Below are 17,694 nucleotides of genomic sequence, written 5' to 3' on the forward strand. Positions count from 1 at the left end.
ATCTTTTTCCCGACGGAAGAAGGTGGAAGAGGGAATGTCCGGGATGCGTGGGGTCCTTAATTATGCTGGCTGCTTTTTCAAGGCAGCGAGAAGTGTAGACAGAGTCAATGGATGGGAGGCTGGTTTGCGTGATGGATTGGGCTACATTCATGACCTTTTGTAGCTCCTTGCAATCTTGGGCAGAGCAGGAGCCATACCAAGCTGTGATACAACCAGAAAGAATGTTTCTATGGTGCATCTGTAAAAGTTGGTGAGAGTCGTAGCTGACATGCCAAATTTCCTTAGTCTTCTGAGAAAGTAGAGGCGTTGATGGGCTTTCTTATCTATAGTGTCGGCATGGGGGGACCAGAACAAGTTGTTGGTGATCTGGACACCTAAAAACTTGAAGCTCTCAACCCTTTCTACTTCGTCCCTATTGATGTAGACAGGGGCATGTTCTCCTTTACGCTTCCTGAAGTCGATGACAATCTCCTTCGTTTTGTTGATATTGAGGGAGAGATTACTGTTGCCGCACCAGTTCACCAGATTCTGTATCTCATTCCTGTAGTCTGTCTCCTCATTGTTTGAGATCCGACCCACTACGGTGGTGTTGTCACCAAACTTGAAAATCGAATTGGAGGGGAATTTGGCCACACAGTCATAGTTGTTTAATGAGTGTAGTAGGGGGCTGAGAACACAGCCTTGTGGGACACCGGTGTTGAGAATGATCGTGGAGGAAGTGTCATTGCCTATCCTTACTGATTGTGGTCTGTGAATTAGGAAGTTCAGGATCCAGTTGCAGAGGGAGGTGCCAAAGCCCAAGCCACGGAATTTGGAGATGAGTTCCATGGGAATAATGGTGTTAAAGGCTGAGCTGTAGCCAATAAATAGGAGTCTGACACAGATGTCCTTGTTACCTAGGTGTTCCAGGGTTGAGTGCAGGGCCAGGGAGATGGCGTCTGCTGTGGATCTGTTGCGAAGATCGGCAAACTGTAGTGGATCCAGGTAGTCCGGGAGGCTGGAATTGATTCATGCCCTGACTAGCCTTTCGAAGCATTTGGGGAGACGGTGGCATAGTGGTATTGTCACTGGACAAGTAATTCAGAGACCCTGGGTAATGCTCTGGGGACCTGGATTCAAACCCCACTATGGCAGATTGTGGGATTTGAATTCAGCTGAAATCTGGATTAGAAAGTCTAATGATGATCACGGTAGCACAGTGGTTAGCATTGCTGCTTCACAGCTCCAGGGTCCCAGGTTCGATTCCCGACTCGGATCACTGTCTGTGTGGAGTTTGCACATTCTCCTCGTGTCTGCGTGGGTTTCCTCCGGGTGCTCCGGTTTCCTCCCACAGTCCAAAGATGTGCGGGTTAGGTTGATTGGCCAGGTCAAAAATTGCCCCTTAGAGTCCTGGGATGCGTAGGTTAGAGGGATTAGCGGGTAAAATATGTGGGGGTAGGGCCTGGGTGGGATTGTGGTCGATGCAGACTCGATGGGCCGAATGGCCTCCTTCTGCACTGTAGGGTTTCTATGATTTTCTATGATTAAACTATTGCCAATTGTTGGAAAAAAACATCTGGTTCACTCATGTCCTTTGGAGAAGGGAACCTATCATCCTTACCTTGACTGGCCCACACGTGACTCCAGACCCACAGCAATGTGGTTGACTCTTAGATGCTCTCAAGCCACTTTGTTCAGGGCAATTAGAGATGGGCAACAAATGCTGGCCTTGCCAGTGACATCCACATCCCATGAAATAATTTTAAAAATGTTATTCAATCAATTATTTTGGTAGATAGAGGAATGTCATGTAAACATGTTGGCCGAAACTTTACCATCCCGCCCGCCACGGGAATCGGAGCGAGTGAGGGACGGACCAAAGAAAACTTTGTTGACGTGAGGTGGGATTTTCCGGTTTAGGGACGAGCAAGGCCATAAAATCCCGCCCATTAAATGTTTGTTGATATCAGAAACAATAATTTCTAGCATAATATCCTCTATTATACAGGAGATATTTAAAATAACTTACATTTAGGAAATACTTTACAGTGGTTACTTATCTTCTTTTAAAATGAAATGGTCACTGGATAGTAGTCAGTGCACGCTTTTAATATCAGCTTTCAATCGGGAAGTCAGAAACATGGATCCAGAAGATTAAAACACAAGCATATGACATGTACTGAATAGACACCAATACAAAATACACAATGAATGCAGGGAAAGGATTAAGAAAGCAAGTGCTACAATAGAGGTGATTGCTGTGGTTTGTTCCTGCTTGCGATAACACAAAGGAAAGCAAAATTAAGGGAGAAAATTAGGTGGGGGATTATTCCATATCAAATTTAACTAACTAAAATTGCTGTTTATTAGAAATAGCTTTATATGCAGCAAAGTTTTAAGTATAAATTAATACTACTTAAAACAAATAATTAATCTGATTAACTGAATCAACACTTTAGATAATCATGTAAAATGTAGAAGGTTTGGATCAATTGTTCCATACCATTTCAGGTTATGCGTCAGACATCTTCACGACTTCAGAGTGACTTTAAGCTGATATTTTGAACTCTGAACTTAATGGCAAGGAAGTGCAAGGCAAGATGGAAAATAAAACTAAGAAGAGCGGGTAGCTGAAGGAGTCAGCTACAGATGTTTAGGAAAAGGAAGAAGAGTAAGAGTTCCAGAAAAAGACAGATGTAAGCAGGACAGAGAACTGAAAAGCCTTCCAGCGGTACAGTGTTGGAACTTTATGGGGAAGTACGTTTGCCAAAAATATCAAAAGGAAACAAGTAATACAGAACTGATAAACAGCAAAGTTTTGTGGTTAAGAAATCAGTGTAGTGGTAAATGCTTTGTAAGTAAAATAAAACATTTGTGTTTCAAAGAAAGAGAGTTTAAACTAATAATACCAGTTCTGTTGCCAATAATTAAAGCTATAATTAAACATCATCCTTTGAAAATTGCTGGGGGAAAACAGAATAATTTGAAACACAGGATGAAATTTTCCTGTCCCACCCTCCACGGGAATTGTAGTAGGCGGAGGCAGACTCATAGAATCATACAGTGCAGAAGGAGGCCATTCGGTCCATCGAGTCTGCACCGACCACAATCCCACCCAGCCCAATCTTCACAACCCCATGCATTTACCTTAGCTAGTCCCCCTGTCACTAAGTGGCAATTTAGCATGGCCAATCCACCTAACCCGCACAACTTTGGACTGTGGGAGGAAACCAGAGCACCCGGAGGAAACCCATACAGACACGGGGAGAATGTGCAAACTCCACACAGACAGTGACCCAAGCCGGGAATCGAACCCTGACGCTCTGAGTCAGCAGTGCTAACCACCATGCCATAGTGCGCCCTCTGCAAAGGTCTGGCACAGTGACTCAGTACTTGTATTTGTTTCAGCAAGAAATAGTTATAATTTAAAAACACGATTTACATTTGTAAAATTTTAGTGAGTAAATGGAGGATGGGGTTTATGAGTCTTACAATTGTAATTTATGCCCCGATTATTATATAAATAGTCGCTTGGATGTAAAGAATTTGTGTATTGCTGGAAAAAAGACTTGAAGCTTTTTGTTTTGCGCTCATCAAGACAGATGCAAGAATGGCAAATTTCAAAGGAAATAACAATTTATACTGCACGAGAAAAGGATGCTGATTGGTTGGCACGTTGGCTTTGATTGGTCAAGGTGCTGTCATAAAGAATGTATCAGTTAACTATGGTCCCCTATGGTATTGTTGATTCAAAATAATGCACAATGCCGCTTCATGCTCCTTATGCCTGCAGAAAAAAGGTTTCTGCATATGAATATATTTCATATGAATATATTTGTTTTATTCCGTACTCAAATACACCTTTGAAATGGAGCCTTCTAATGAGCTCCCCTTCCTCGACATGCCAGTTGAGAAATTTGCCAATGGGTTCTTTACTCATCTCTACTCAGAGGTGGATTTACTGGAAGTGAGGTCCTGTACTCAGTTTTATTTTCAGGGATACCCCAGGTCAGGATGTGAAGATTGAAGCCCACCCCTCACTCACTCACACACACACTCTTTCTCCCCCCCACCCGTCACACACACTCTTTTCCCCCCACCCCTCACACACACCCTCTACCCCCACCTCTCACACACTCTCCTCCATCCCTCACACACACTCTCTCTCCCCTCACCCCTCATGCTCACTCTCTCTCCCACCGCCCCCCACACACACTCCCTCTTCCCCCACCCCTCACACACACTCTCCCACCCCCTCACACACATTCTCTCTCTCCCACCACCCCTCACACACTCTCTCTCCCCCCCCCACCCTTCACATGCACTCTTTTCCCCCAATCTCCACACAGACTCTCTCTCCCCCACCCCTCACACACGCTCTCCCCCCACCCCTCACACACACTCTCCCCCCCCACCCCTCACACACACTCTCCCCCCCCACCCCTCACACACACTCTCCCCCCCCCACCCCTCACACACACTCTCCCCCCACCCCTCACACACACTCTCCATCCGCCCACCCCTCGCACACACTCTCTTGCCTCCACCCTCACACACTCTTTCTTCACCCCACTCCCCTGTAATACTCGCTCTCTCTCTCTCCACCAATGATGTAGTTGGAAATTTTGAGATGTTGGAGCCCGAAGAAAATGTGTTGGCCATATCATTTCTCAATCTTAAATTGTTTTCCAGTGTATTAATCATTCGAGCCCCACATGTCAGTAAAACTGTGGTTTATACATGAAAGATATTTATGCAGGTCGACATTTTATTTTGCACCATGAATCACTGAATCAATAGCATGGCTAGAAATTCATTATACAATGGTTTAATTTGTAAAAATGCCTATTAAAAACATGAATTGCCGAGCTTTACTTACAATATATGAAACAAATCTGGTTAATGAGAGTTAGGATACAAATCAGCCATAATGGCAGAACAAGCTCAAGGGGCTGAATGGCCTACTTTTGTTCACACGTTCTTATCTAGGTATCAATGAACGGAGCTTGGCATCAAGCCCTTTCTGCAGTCAGTTCAAACTAGTCCAGATTTCAAAGAACTATTAGTCAGCTAAATTAATGACTCACATTAATGCTCTCTGATTTTCTCCAGCATTCGAAGTTAAATATTATCAGATCCAGCAACCTGACCAATCTTCAGTGCCTCAAACCAAATTAAGGCCATTTCTGCATTTACATTCAAGGAGCCAATATCTAAAGCATTTATATCTACCACTGTATCATCTTCAATAATGAAAATGAATACAAAAGATAAATATTTACATTTCAACTATATCCTATTCCTCCTTCCTCACCGCCATGCTAAATCTTTCAAAGGACCTATGTGGCTTTTCAGAACACCAACAGAACTTATAGAGCTTTACCATGGGAATGCCACATGATCAGTTGTTTTTTTATAATACATTTTTGACATTCAGTTGTGGCTTTAGTTAATTTCAACTTATCTGATACCTTTATATGCCATCCTGCCAATGTTTTATATACTGTGAAATATTTATTTTTGAGACTACTTTCTGACTATTTATGTAAGTAACTTTATTTTTCTTCTCTATAACATATTTCCATCAACCAGCACACCCAATCTCCATTTTTAAAACCTTTCTTTACACCTGAAAATTGAACCCATTCTGACAACAGGGACAGCAAGTTGTCTGCAGCAATTGTGTGCTCAACCAACTGAAATATGATGATACAATGACTATTGATATAAATTGAGGGGTTGTTAGGACACAGAATGTTCCGACCAGAAACAGTGGCAGGAATAGACTCCATCAAACATTTTATATTTGACATTTTAAAAATAGAGAAATATGAGAAATAGGATGATGTGGATGGTTCCTTCTGTGCTAAGAGGTGTGCTGTCACAATTATGACGTGGAGATGCCGGCGTTGGACTGGGTGGAACAGTAAGAAGTCTCACAACACCAAGGTAAAGTCCAACAGGTTTATTTGGAATCACGAGCTTTTGGAGCGCTGCTCCTTCATCAGGTGAGTGATGAATTCGCCTGATGAACTCACCTGATGAAGGAGCAGTGCTCCGAAAGCTCGTGATTGGACTTCAACTTGGTGTTGTGAGACTTCTTATTGTCATAATAATGGGCCAAGTAGCTTCCTTTTGTGCTGAGAAATTCTAAAGTTCCCACATGGAAATTGGATATCATCTCAGGAATACTGCTACTGATTAAATCCATTATTTTCTAACATGTTGAGGAAGCAAGAAATTCTTGCCTGCATCCTCAACTATCTTTTCCCTGTCATATTATCCATTGAATAAGATAATACACCCTAACTTCTGACCAATTATCAGCATTTCATAATATTTATAGCTAACTTTAAGTATTGTGGTTATGCTTCTAATAGGATAAATGAAGTGATTGACAAAACTTCTGGGGTCGAAAGATACTTCGAGACTCTTTGAGAATTTTGCTTAACATGAACTTTATCTTGATCTTTATAAAATATTTATTTGGTTGGAAAGCCTAAAGAGGTTGCAGCCCTGGTGCTGAGATTCTATCATAGAGGCCGTTGCCTTGATTTGCTTCTGCTTACAATAACACGAAGGATAAAAGGACATTAATCAAAATGCAGACCACAGTGTTCTTTCTGAGAGAATTCAGGCCTGAAGTTGACTGATTTGGTCTTGTTTCAGTGCTAGAATGAGGGGTTTACCTGGAAATGTGTTTCTCACTCCTGATGAGCTGTTGGTGCACTACTGGATGCCACACCCTATTGCCATGGCTGCTGCCCCTTGAAAATTTCTAGTAGCCAATGGCAACACAGTGCCTGTGTAGTGGCCACTTTCAGGATCAGCGCACTCCTGAAGGAGCCTGGTTACAAATGTGTCTCTCTCTCATACACATACACACACTCTCTAACTCCCACACAATCAGCATTTTCTTACTGTGGAATTGGGCATGGGGTGGGGAGATGAAGAAGGGGGGATTGAGTAAAGAAGGGAGGCATGGATGGGAGAAGGAGGGGGATGGGTGGGTGAAGAAAGGGGATGGAGGTGTGAAGGAGGGACAATAGGGTATTAAGGAGAAGGGATGGGTGGGTGAAGGAAGGGGATGGGCAAAGAAGGGGGGATGGGTGAAGAAAGGGGGCATGGGTAGGTGAAGGAGGGGAATGGGGCTGAAGGAGAGAGGTTGTGAGTGAAGGAGGGGGAATGGAGCAAAGGAGGAGAATAGGGTATGAAGGAGAGGGGATGGATGGGTGAAGGAAGGGGGGATGGGGTGAAGGAGGGGGATGGGATGAGGAGGGAGGCAGGGTGGATGAAGGAGGGGAATGGGGCTGAAGAAGGGAGGTTGGGGTGAAGAAGGGGGAATGGGGGGTCAATGGAGTGGGATAGGGTGTGAAGGAAGGGGGATGAGGTAGAAGAGGTAAATGCCTGCGATCCTGCTGCTGTGGGCGTGGCACGGTGATTAACATTGATGTCTCACAGCGCCAGGGACCCATGATCAATTCCAGCCTTGGGTGACTGCGTGGAGTTTGCACATTCTCCCTGTGTCTACGTGGGTTTCCTCCGGGTGCTCTCGTTTCTTCCCACAGTTCAAAAATGTGCAGGTTAGATTGATTGGCCATGCTAAATTGCCCCTTAGTGTCCAAAGATGTGTCGGTTAGGGAGATTAGCATGGTGGCTATGTGAGGTTACGGGGATAGAGTTTGGGTAAGATGGTCTGTCAGAGTGTTGATGCAGACTCAATGGACCAAATGGCCTCTTTCTGCACTATAGGATTCGATGATTTTCCTACCGTTACATTCCAAAAAAATTATGAAAATCCTGTCTGAATACATAGGGCCGAATTTGTTACCACAGAGGTGAGTTGGGATTATTTTCAGATCAGATACCCACTTCAAGGTTGGGAGGGGCAAAGAAAAGTTCAAATTTGCAAGCTAGTGAGCCCATAATTGGCAAGGAGATTGTTTCCTGTCCAATTAAAGGCAGTGGGTTTGCTCATGAAGCTGGAGGACCAATCAAAGCCTTCCAGCTTCCGAGGAGCACCTGGCAGCAGTCCTTAAGTATCTGAGGGGACGTCTCAACCAGAGGTTTCCCCCTCCGCCACTTTTAAAAACTTTAATTAAAAAAACAGAGAAAAATCAACCAGGTCACCATTGCAGTGGTGGTGGGGAGGGGCTGGAGTTGAGTCTTTTTATAGGATGGTCTTTGGCCGTACCCATACCCAGCCTGTAAGCCTGCCAGGTTATCTGATAGAGGTCTATAAAATAATGAGAGGCATAGATCAGCTAGATAGTCAATATCTTTTCCCAAAGGTAGGGGAGTCTAAAATTAGAGGGCATAGGTTTAAGGTGAGAGGGGAGAGATACAAAAGGGACCAGAGGAGCAATTTTTTCACACAGAGGGTGGTGATTGTCTGGAACAAGTTGCCAGAGGTAGTAGTAGAGGCGGGTACAATTTTGTCTTTTAAAAAGTGTTTAGACAGTTACATGGATAAGATGGGTATAGAGGGATATGGGCCAAATGCGGGCAATTGGGACTAGCTTAGGAATTTAAAAAAGGGGTGGCATGGATAAGTTGGGCCGAAGGGCCTGTTTCCATGCTGTGAACCTCTATGACTCTATGAGGTGTGCCAGAATGCTGGCCTGCTGCTGAGAGTCTGCCTCCAGGCAGCTGAGCACGCCCCCTCGCATTGTGTTGGGAAACTGGAAGCTGGCTGGAAAGTTCCATTGGCCGCCTCAGCTCATCTTTAACAAGATTCTCAACGAGTCCACCCTGTGGCGTTGGGAGTCTTCCCAGGGCCCAAACTTGTCTCTGCCAAAATGTTTGGCCTCCATTCCCGCATTCGTGGGTGTGGTGGGGCCAAATATTCAGCCCTGAAGAAAAACATTTTATGCCACCATGCTGGCATCTTGTGTTGTCGTTGTTCATAGAACCTGAACACTAACTACCAGTTCAACAGTAACTACAGGAAGCTTATTGTTGAACCAAACTTTGTTGTTATAAATGTCAGTTTTTTGGGTAGGATATTGAAGTTAGAAATCTTGTAGTGACTTAAGAAATAGATACAGTAATATGAGCGGGGGGGGGGGCGCTGAAGAGAATGTAGGATGGATAGGAGGAGTTTCTTTCTGAATGACATGAGCTCCGATAGATTGAATGCCCTTGTGTTTTTTAATGTCCTGATGGATTACACGATCAATACTTTTCATTGCTGAGTTCTTGAACTCAGTTGTGTCACTATAAGAAAGTGCTGTGCAGAGGTTAAATGATTCCCTAAGGGGAAGAAAAATGATGGGAATGTCATGTTCCCACTTTATTGTGTGTCTCTTTCAAGCTGCGTCAGTATAGCATTAGCAAAAGCTTGGTGTTAGGAAGTCTATACATCCTCTTGGTCAGATAATCATGCAGTTTTTCGAGATCTGGGGATAGGAATAATAGAAAACTGTGAAGACAACGATGACGCATTTTCTATCAATGAAGCAACATCATTATTTCCTTCATCGAAGTGTAGACTAATCGAAAACAAAATTATGTATAGCTACTGCACTTCAAGTTTCACTGTAAATTGACACAGCGCTCTGCTTTGTGAAGATGGGCGGCATGGTAGCACAGTGGGGTTAGCACTGCTGCTTCACAGTGCCAGGGACCCGGGTTCGATTCCTGGCTTGGGTCACTGTCTGTGTGGAGTTTGCACATTCTCCCCGTGTCAGCGTGAGTTTCCCCCAGGTGCTCCGGTTTCCTCCCACAGTTTGAAAGTGCTGGTTCGGTGCATTGACCCGAACAGGCGCCGGACTGTGGCAACTAGGGGAATTTCACAATAACTTCATTGCAGTGTTAATGCAAGCCTTACTTGAGACTAATAAATAAACTTTAAACTTTATAAGAATAGCACTTCCACACTTTTTGAAACAGCTAATATTTTTTTTTTGCAGTCACATATCCTATATTTTTTGCCTTCTTGCTCTTCCTTCAATTAGTTAGTAATTAGGGACACAAGGAACAAGAATAGACTATTTAGCCCTTCAAGCCTATCTTTCCATTCAATTGGATTGTAGTTGATCTTTATCTTAAATTCATCTATCCATTTTGGTTCCATAACTCTGCATGCCCTTGCATCTCCAACGTCCAATAGGGTCAGGGGGCAGCGATGTTTAGGCAATTACATTTTTAGCGTGTCATTGGAGAGCAACTCGGCAGAGAGCTTTGATTCACTTTTCTTGGAACAATCAGGGGGACACTTGGGGGCGAATTTTCCTGCTCCAGGGGAAGGAGCGAACCATGGGAAGGTCCATTGACCTCGGGGGGGATTTTCCAGTTTCGGGGCGAGCGTGGCCGGAAAATCCCATCCTTGGATTCTGTATATAATATTCCCATGTTGAGATGGAATACTCAGTAGAGTTGGGGATACATTGGGCCCACACTCTCGTGCACAGGATTGAAGGTGGGGGCTCAAGATCCGGAAAAACACATAATACATTTGCAAATAATTAACCAATCCCCACCACATGATCCCCCCTCATGTTGACGAAGTTTATAACAGGTTCACCCAGACGTCAACCTGTCATGAGGGATCACCCTGGGGTGCAAGGTGAATATAGCCCCTGGATCAATGCACGTCTTTCAGAGTGTGGGAGGAAACCGGAGCACCTGGAGGAAACCCATGCAGACACAGGGAGAACGTGCAGACACCACACAGACAATGACCCAACCTGGCAGTGTCATCCTGTGCTTGGGGCCAGTGCCAGGGGCGGACCCTAGAGGGAACCTCATGGGGGCGGGAGCATGTATGTGTAGTAGGGAAGGAGTGCTCACCAGATAGTGACACATAAGTCTGCCTGCTGCAATCGCCTAGCGAGGTGTGTGTCTCTGCACTGGTGGATTGTGAGAGTGATAGCTGTGACGCATTTCCTGTGTTCTCCTCCAACACTTCCTCCAAGGTCATGTCGGGGGTGGGCAGTGGGACCCGGCTGGTGGGTGATGTTCCTGCTTCTCTCCTGTGAACTTGAGGGCTCTCTCCTCAAAAAGAGTCAGGAACTTCAACTCTGGCATCCCACTACCCATCTTCTTTCGCTCAGAGCAGTTGTAGGCTAGCTGATCTTGCAGGAACACAAATGGAGATGATTTGGGCTGGCTGCCTGCTAGGTTAGATGTTGATGATACCTGGCATGTGTGGGCACAGCGTGTAAGCAGGGATGGATTTTGATGAAAAGTGCCCAGGTGTGCGAGGAAGCTTGTGGGAGGTTGGGTGCAGGGGCCCTGTGATGTGGCATTCTGAGGGGTGATGGCAAGATGCAGTGCAGAGAGAATACAGGGAGCACTTACCCTGACAGGATGGAGCAGTTTATTCATCTTCTTGTGGCACTGCACCCCTGTCCTCTGACCAGTGTTGCCACCATCTCGCAGACTGGATTTGTTACCTTGCTGGAAGGTCTCCTGCCAGCCTGAGGGTATATTGCTGCCCATCTCTCCTCAATGACATCCAGCATATGGGTGAGGGTCCCCTCTGTGAATTGAGGAGCAGGCTTCCTTTCTGCCATCCTCCTGGGATGACTGAGAGGAAGTGCAGTGGAGCCATTTAAAAGCAGCGTCCCATCGATTAAAGTGCTCAGAATCACACACTTCGTGCCTCAGGTGTGGCATTTTTCACGTGGGGAAAAATGTATTGTTACTAAGTGCCAAACATTTGCAGTCCGGATTGCACTGCCGGGGCTGGTGGGAATTGCACCAGTTTTTGTGCTGAGATTTTTTGCCATTTTTTGTAGGAAATTTACACCAATGAAGTTGGTCAAACACAATTTTCCATGAATAAATCCATGCTGACTCTCCTTTATTGATTCACGCTTGTCTGAATGGCTGTTACTTTTCTTCAGATTATTGTTTCTAAAAGCTGCCCTGCCATCAACATTAAACCGACTGGCTTATCATTGCCAGGATTATCCTCTCCCTTTATTTTCTATAAGGATATAACACTTGTCATTCTCTTGTCCTTTGGTACCACTTCTGTATCAAAGGAGGATCCGAAGATCTCCACAGCAACCGACAGTGCATCCCAACCACCAGGCAACTTACCTGTATGAAGGGCTGCCAACCTTCCTAGTTCCCCTTCTTTATCTATTTTTATCTGATCTAGAATCCTGGGAACCTTAGGTTTAATAAAGTTGTCTTCCTTAAAAAACACTGATGACTCAAGAGGACGCCGCATAGCGTCAGGGACCCGGGTTCAATTCCTGGCTTGGGTCACTGGCTTGTGTGGAGTTTACACGTTCTCTCTGTATCTGCGTGGGTTACCTCCAGGTGCTCTGGTTTCCTCCCACAGTCCGAAAGACGTGCTGGTTAAGTGCATTGGCCATGCTAAGTTCTCCCTCAGGTGCCGGAGTGTGGCGACTAGGGGATTTTCACAGTAACTTCATTGCAGTGTTAATGTAAGTCTACTTGTGACATTAATAAATAAATAAAATAATACCTCAGCCAAGCCTATTGCCTCCACCAAAAGATCTCCATTTTGGCCCAAATCAGCCCTCCACTCATCTAGCTATTGTATTGTTTTTAATAAACCAATGGAAGACATTTGGAATCCCTTTAATTTTCATTGCCAATCTTTTCCTTTACTGTCTCTTTTCCCCAATTTCCCTTTGCACTTGTCCTTTTGTCTTTTTATATTTTATATTATATATTTGTATTATCAAGCTGACTTTTCTCTCTTGCTCCTGTGTATCACTCCTTCCCTCTGTTGATTGTCACTGGAAGAGACTTAAGCTCTTGCTCCTTCTCTCTCTCCAAAGTCTCCAAATGATGCCTTCCTTAAACTGTTTTAAAATCTACCTTTTCAGTTGTCCTTCTTTTATTGCTCATTGCACATTTCTCTGCTATGAAGCATCTTGGACTATTTTATACAATAAAGATTCAACATCAATGTTGTTCAGAAAATCCTGGAAAATCTCAGTAGGTCTGCCAGCATCTTCAGAGAGAAAATAGAGCCAATGTTTCTGATGAAGGGTCATCCAGACTCGAAATGTTGGATGGAATTTTCCCGTCCCACCTGTCACGGAAATTGTAGCGGAAGGGACATAGTTCATGCAAAAGTCCGTTGACCTCAGGTGGGATTTTCCAGTCTTGGGGTGAGCGCGGCCGGAAAATCCCACCAGTTGGCTCGATTCTCTCTCTGCAGATGCTGTCAGACCTGCTTTGGTTTTCCAACATTCTCTGTTTTTGTTTCAGATTCCGGCATTCTCTGTTTTTTGCTTTTACATCACTATTGTTGTTTGTCAAAAGGATGATAAATATAGAAACCCTGCACATTATACACACCATCAGAAGTACAATGAGTTCAGCTTAAAACATGTTTATTGCCAATTTGTGAATACATATTAATATCAAGCAAAGCAAATACACTGATGCCAAAATATACACATGCTTGTTCCAAAACAGTCAGAACATTATAATCATGTTGTATGGTGGGGATTTATATTCCTGGCAATTCTCTCAGTCACTTCCCCTACACTTGATAGAGACCCAGCTGGCATATCAGTTTCAAAAAACCTCTTCCAACCAGCTGGAACATATGAGCAGATAGTGTCTCAACAAGAAGCAGATCACAACATCACAAGAGGAAGCCAGATGGTATTGCTTTTCCTCCAGAGAAGAAACAGTCAAAGCAAGGACAAGGAGTCCATCAAGCAGATGTGTGGCCCAACATTTATACTGAAAGTCAATCTCCGCGGAGGAATGAAACTGTAATTGGAAGATAATTCCACAGTATCAGAATGGACAAGTGAATTCAGCCTCCATGAAACAGCTTTAGAGTATGCAAATGAATGGGTGTAACCAAGACACAGCAATCGCAAAGTGTCTGAGAGACACTTTCCTCATCATTAGTGTGCATGAGTGTAAAACTACAAGTTCCAATTAAATTTCCAGTTTCTCTTTGAGGCTAGCTAGCATTGGGCATTTTAAAAATCACATCGACACAATCGGAGATACCCTTCTGAGATTGTGGTTGAAGAAGATTGTTGAGTTGTAATACTCAATGCTTTACATTAAATTCTCAGCCACTCAAGCTAAAATTCCTTGGACAAAAATCAGAAAATATCAGAATTTTGGTTCATCAACTTATTTCTTTGTGTCACGCCTCTGTTTTAGGTAACCATTTTAAAGCCATTTCAAAGTAATAGACAGTTAATCAGTAATCTATTGGCACAAAACTATTGCAAGATATAAAGTTACCACAGTGAGGAAGAATATCAACAGCATGAACAGCTTGTGTTTGTATGGTGCCTTTAACATAGTAGAATATCCCAAGATGCTTCACAAGGATGCTATCAAACAACATTTGACATTGAACCACGTAGGAAGATATCAGGATGATGACTGACAGCTTGGACAGAGGTAAAGTTGAAGGAATGTCTTAAAGGAGAGGTGGAGAGGTTCAGGGGTGGAATTCCAAATTTTAGGGCCTGTGGGCAACTGAAGGTGTGGCAATGAATGGTGGAAGAATTAAAATTGGAGATGCACTAGAGCCTTGAGTGGATGAGTACAGTGATTTCGGAGGGTTATAGGCAATGTTCTCTCTAAATTGCATGGGTATATGGCTGCACGACAATCCGGGACATGCTGCAACAAACAGGCCATGCACAACCGACATTCACTTTTACATTCTCACACCCATGACTGCATGACAATCTTAAAGGGACCACACAGAGCAAAAAAAAGCACAACAAAGGCAACATTGGCTGTAGGACTGGGGGAGGCTACAGAGATAGGGAAGGAGACCATGGACAGATTAGAAAACAGACCAATGTGCCAACATAAGACAGTGAGCATAGGAATGGTGTGTCAATGCAACTCAGTGTGAGTTAGGATAGGGCAGCAGAATGTTAGATGAGGTCAAGTTTATGGAAAGTGTAAGGTGGGAGACCAGTGAGGAAAACATTGAATTTACTCTGGAAGTAACAAAGGCATAAATGAGATTTCAGATGAGCTCAGGAAGGGCAGAGTTGGGTAGGATTATTCAACCATTTTGTTGGAGAGGAGAGGGGATTGGTAACTCAACTCAGGCTCACATGGGCCATGATGTTTGTGAATGGTTTGGTTCAGCCTCAGAGAGTGGTGAGGACAACAAAGGACTCTATAGGCAGGAAGCAGAGTTTGAAGTTGTGAGTGAAGACAATGGCTAGGTCTTTCCAATATTTAATTGGAAGAACCATTTGTTCATTCAATATTGGATGTTGGACCAATAGCATAATGAATCAGAGGAAGCAGATGGGTTACGAGGTGGCTATTCAATCTGGGTGCCATCTGTCTACACGTGGCACTTGATGTGTTTTGCATTATATTGCCAAGGGGCAATATGTAGGTGAGAAATATGAGGAAGACAAGGATCAATCAATGGGAAATTCCAGTGAACAGTGGAGGACTGGAATGGAAGCAGCTGATTCTCTGGCTATGACTGCTAGTTAGAAATGGAACCAAGTGAGACCAGTTCACCTAACTGGCCAATGGAGAAGTCACATTAGAGGAGGATGGTGTGGTCAACCTTGTCAAAAGTTGCAGGAAGGTCGAGAAGGCTAAAACCCGATGGGAGGACTTCAAACTTGGGAGTTGTGGAAAATATTCTTAATGATTTGAGAGGCGACAATACCTTCCAGGAATTTGAGAAAAGAATGGGCTGGGGTAATAATTTGCATGGGCACAGGGGTCATAAGTGGGTTTTTTGAGGGACATGATCGTGGCAATTTGAAGGAGAGAAAGAGAGGGAACTGTGAACAATAAATTAACATGGTGTCCAAGGAGGGAAGTTGGTTGACTCGCAATTTGGTGGAAAGAGTATTGTGGGAGCATATCAGTCTCATGGACAAGATGAGCCTCTAATTAGATAGGAAAAATTACTTGCATGGAATTGCTTTACTTTATGCAAGTCTTTTTAAAATTTAATGGCATCCTATGTTTAGGTGGGTGCTTTTGGACGTCCACATGGCACTGGGCATGGCTGACAACACCCCACTGATCTGGACAAAACAAGGTTCCCATTTACATAATCTCCAGTTCCCACATTATCCAAGTGGTCTGCCCTTCAGTTATCCAGCAGAAATGCCACTGGGCATGTATGGAACATAAAAGCAAAATATTGCAGATGCTACAAATCTGTGTGGGGAGAAACAAGGCAGCACGGTGACACAGTGGTTAGCACTGCTGCCTCACTGCGCCAGGGACCTGGGTTCGATTCCCGGCTTGGGTCACTGTCTGTGTGGAGTTTGCACATTCTCCCCGTGTCAGCGTGAGTTTCCGCCGGGTGCTCCAGTTTCCTCCCACAGTTTGAAAGTGCTGGTTAGGTGCATTGACGCGAACAGGTGCAGTAGTGTGACGACTAGGGGAATTTCACAGTCGCTTCATTGCAGTGTTAATGTAAGTCTTACATGTGACAAATAAATAAACTTTAAACTTTTCAGATCTAAATGATCCTTCGACAGGACTGCCAGATTCTCTAGCAGAGTTTATAAAGCATTTTTTGTTGTTATTATGTATGGAATATATCTTTTGTATACATTGAATATTTAGCTCAATCTTTTTCTCCTCTCTCTGCAACTGGATCCTCAACTTCCTAACCCACAGACTGCAATCAGTAAGGATAGGCAACAATATCTCCCCCAGATTATCCTCAACACCGGTTCCCTACAAGGCTGTGTCCTCAGCCCCTTACTATACTCCTTATACACCTATGACTGTGCGGCCAAATTCCTCTCTAACTCAATTTTCAAGTTTGCTGACGACACCACCGTAGTGAATCGGATCTCAATGATGAGATGGAGTACAGGAAAGAGAAAGCGAATCTGGTGGACTGGTGCGACAACAATAATCTTTCCCTCAATGTCAACAAAGCGAAGGAGATAGTCATCGACTTCAGGAAGCGCAGTGGAAGATATGCCCCTGTCTCCATCAATGGGAACGAAGTGGAAATGATCAAGAGCTTCACGTTTCTAGGTGTCCAGATCACCAACAACCTGTCCTGGTCCCTCCATGCCGTGCTATAGTTAAGAAAGCCCATCAACACTTCTACCTTCTCAGGAGGCTAAGGAAATATGGCATGGCCACTACGATTCTCATCAACTTTTACAGATGCACCATAGAAAGCATCCTTTCCAGATTATCGCAGCTTGGTATGGCTCCTGCTCTGTCCAAGACTGCAAAAAACTACAAAGGGTTGTGAACGAAGCCCAGTCCATCACACAAACCAACCTCCCATTCATTGACTCTGTCTACACTCCCCGCTGCCTTGGAAAAGCAGCCAGCATAGTCAAGGACCCTATGTACCCCGGACATACTCTCTTTCACCTTCTCCCGTCAGGAAAAAGATACAAAAGTCTGAGGACATGTGCCAACCGACTCAAGAACAGCTTCTTCCCTGCTGCCATCAGACTTTTGAATGGATCTACCTCGTATTAAGTTGATCTTTCAATGCACCCTAGCTGTGACTGTAACACTACATTCTACACTCTCTCCTTTCCTTCTCTATGTATGTTTGTCTGTATAGCACGCAAGAAACAATACCTTTCACTGTATATTAATACATGTGACAATAATAAATTAAATCAAATTGTATTAACTCTTTACTGTTTTTGCACATACAATTTGCATGAAAACATACTTACTCCCTGCAAAGAATGCCTGTAATCCTTTATGTGTTAACAGCGTCGTGAGGGGGCGGAAGGGGAAGAGACAATATGAGCATTAACCTCGCCA

At 44.1% G+C, this 17,694-nt stretch overlaps 1 protein-coding gene across 1 annotated transcript in view; it reads left to right on the forward strand.

Moving 5' to 3' along the window:
* focad (focadhesin) overlaps window positions 1-17,694 on the forward strand; it is a 238,134-nt gene that overhangs the window by 6,080 nt on the left and 214,360 nt on the right. The window lies entirely within an intron of this gene.

Source organism: Mustelus asterias, chromosome 6 (assembly GCF_964213995.1).
Source record: "Mustelus asterias chromosome 6, sMusAst1.hap1.1, whole genome shotgun sequence".
Lineage (NCBI taxonomy): Eukaryota > Metazoa > Chordata > Chondrichthyes > Carcharhiniformes > Triakidae > Mustelus > Mustelus asterias.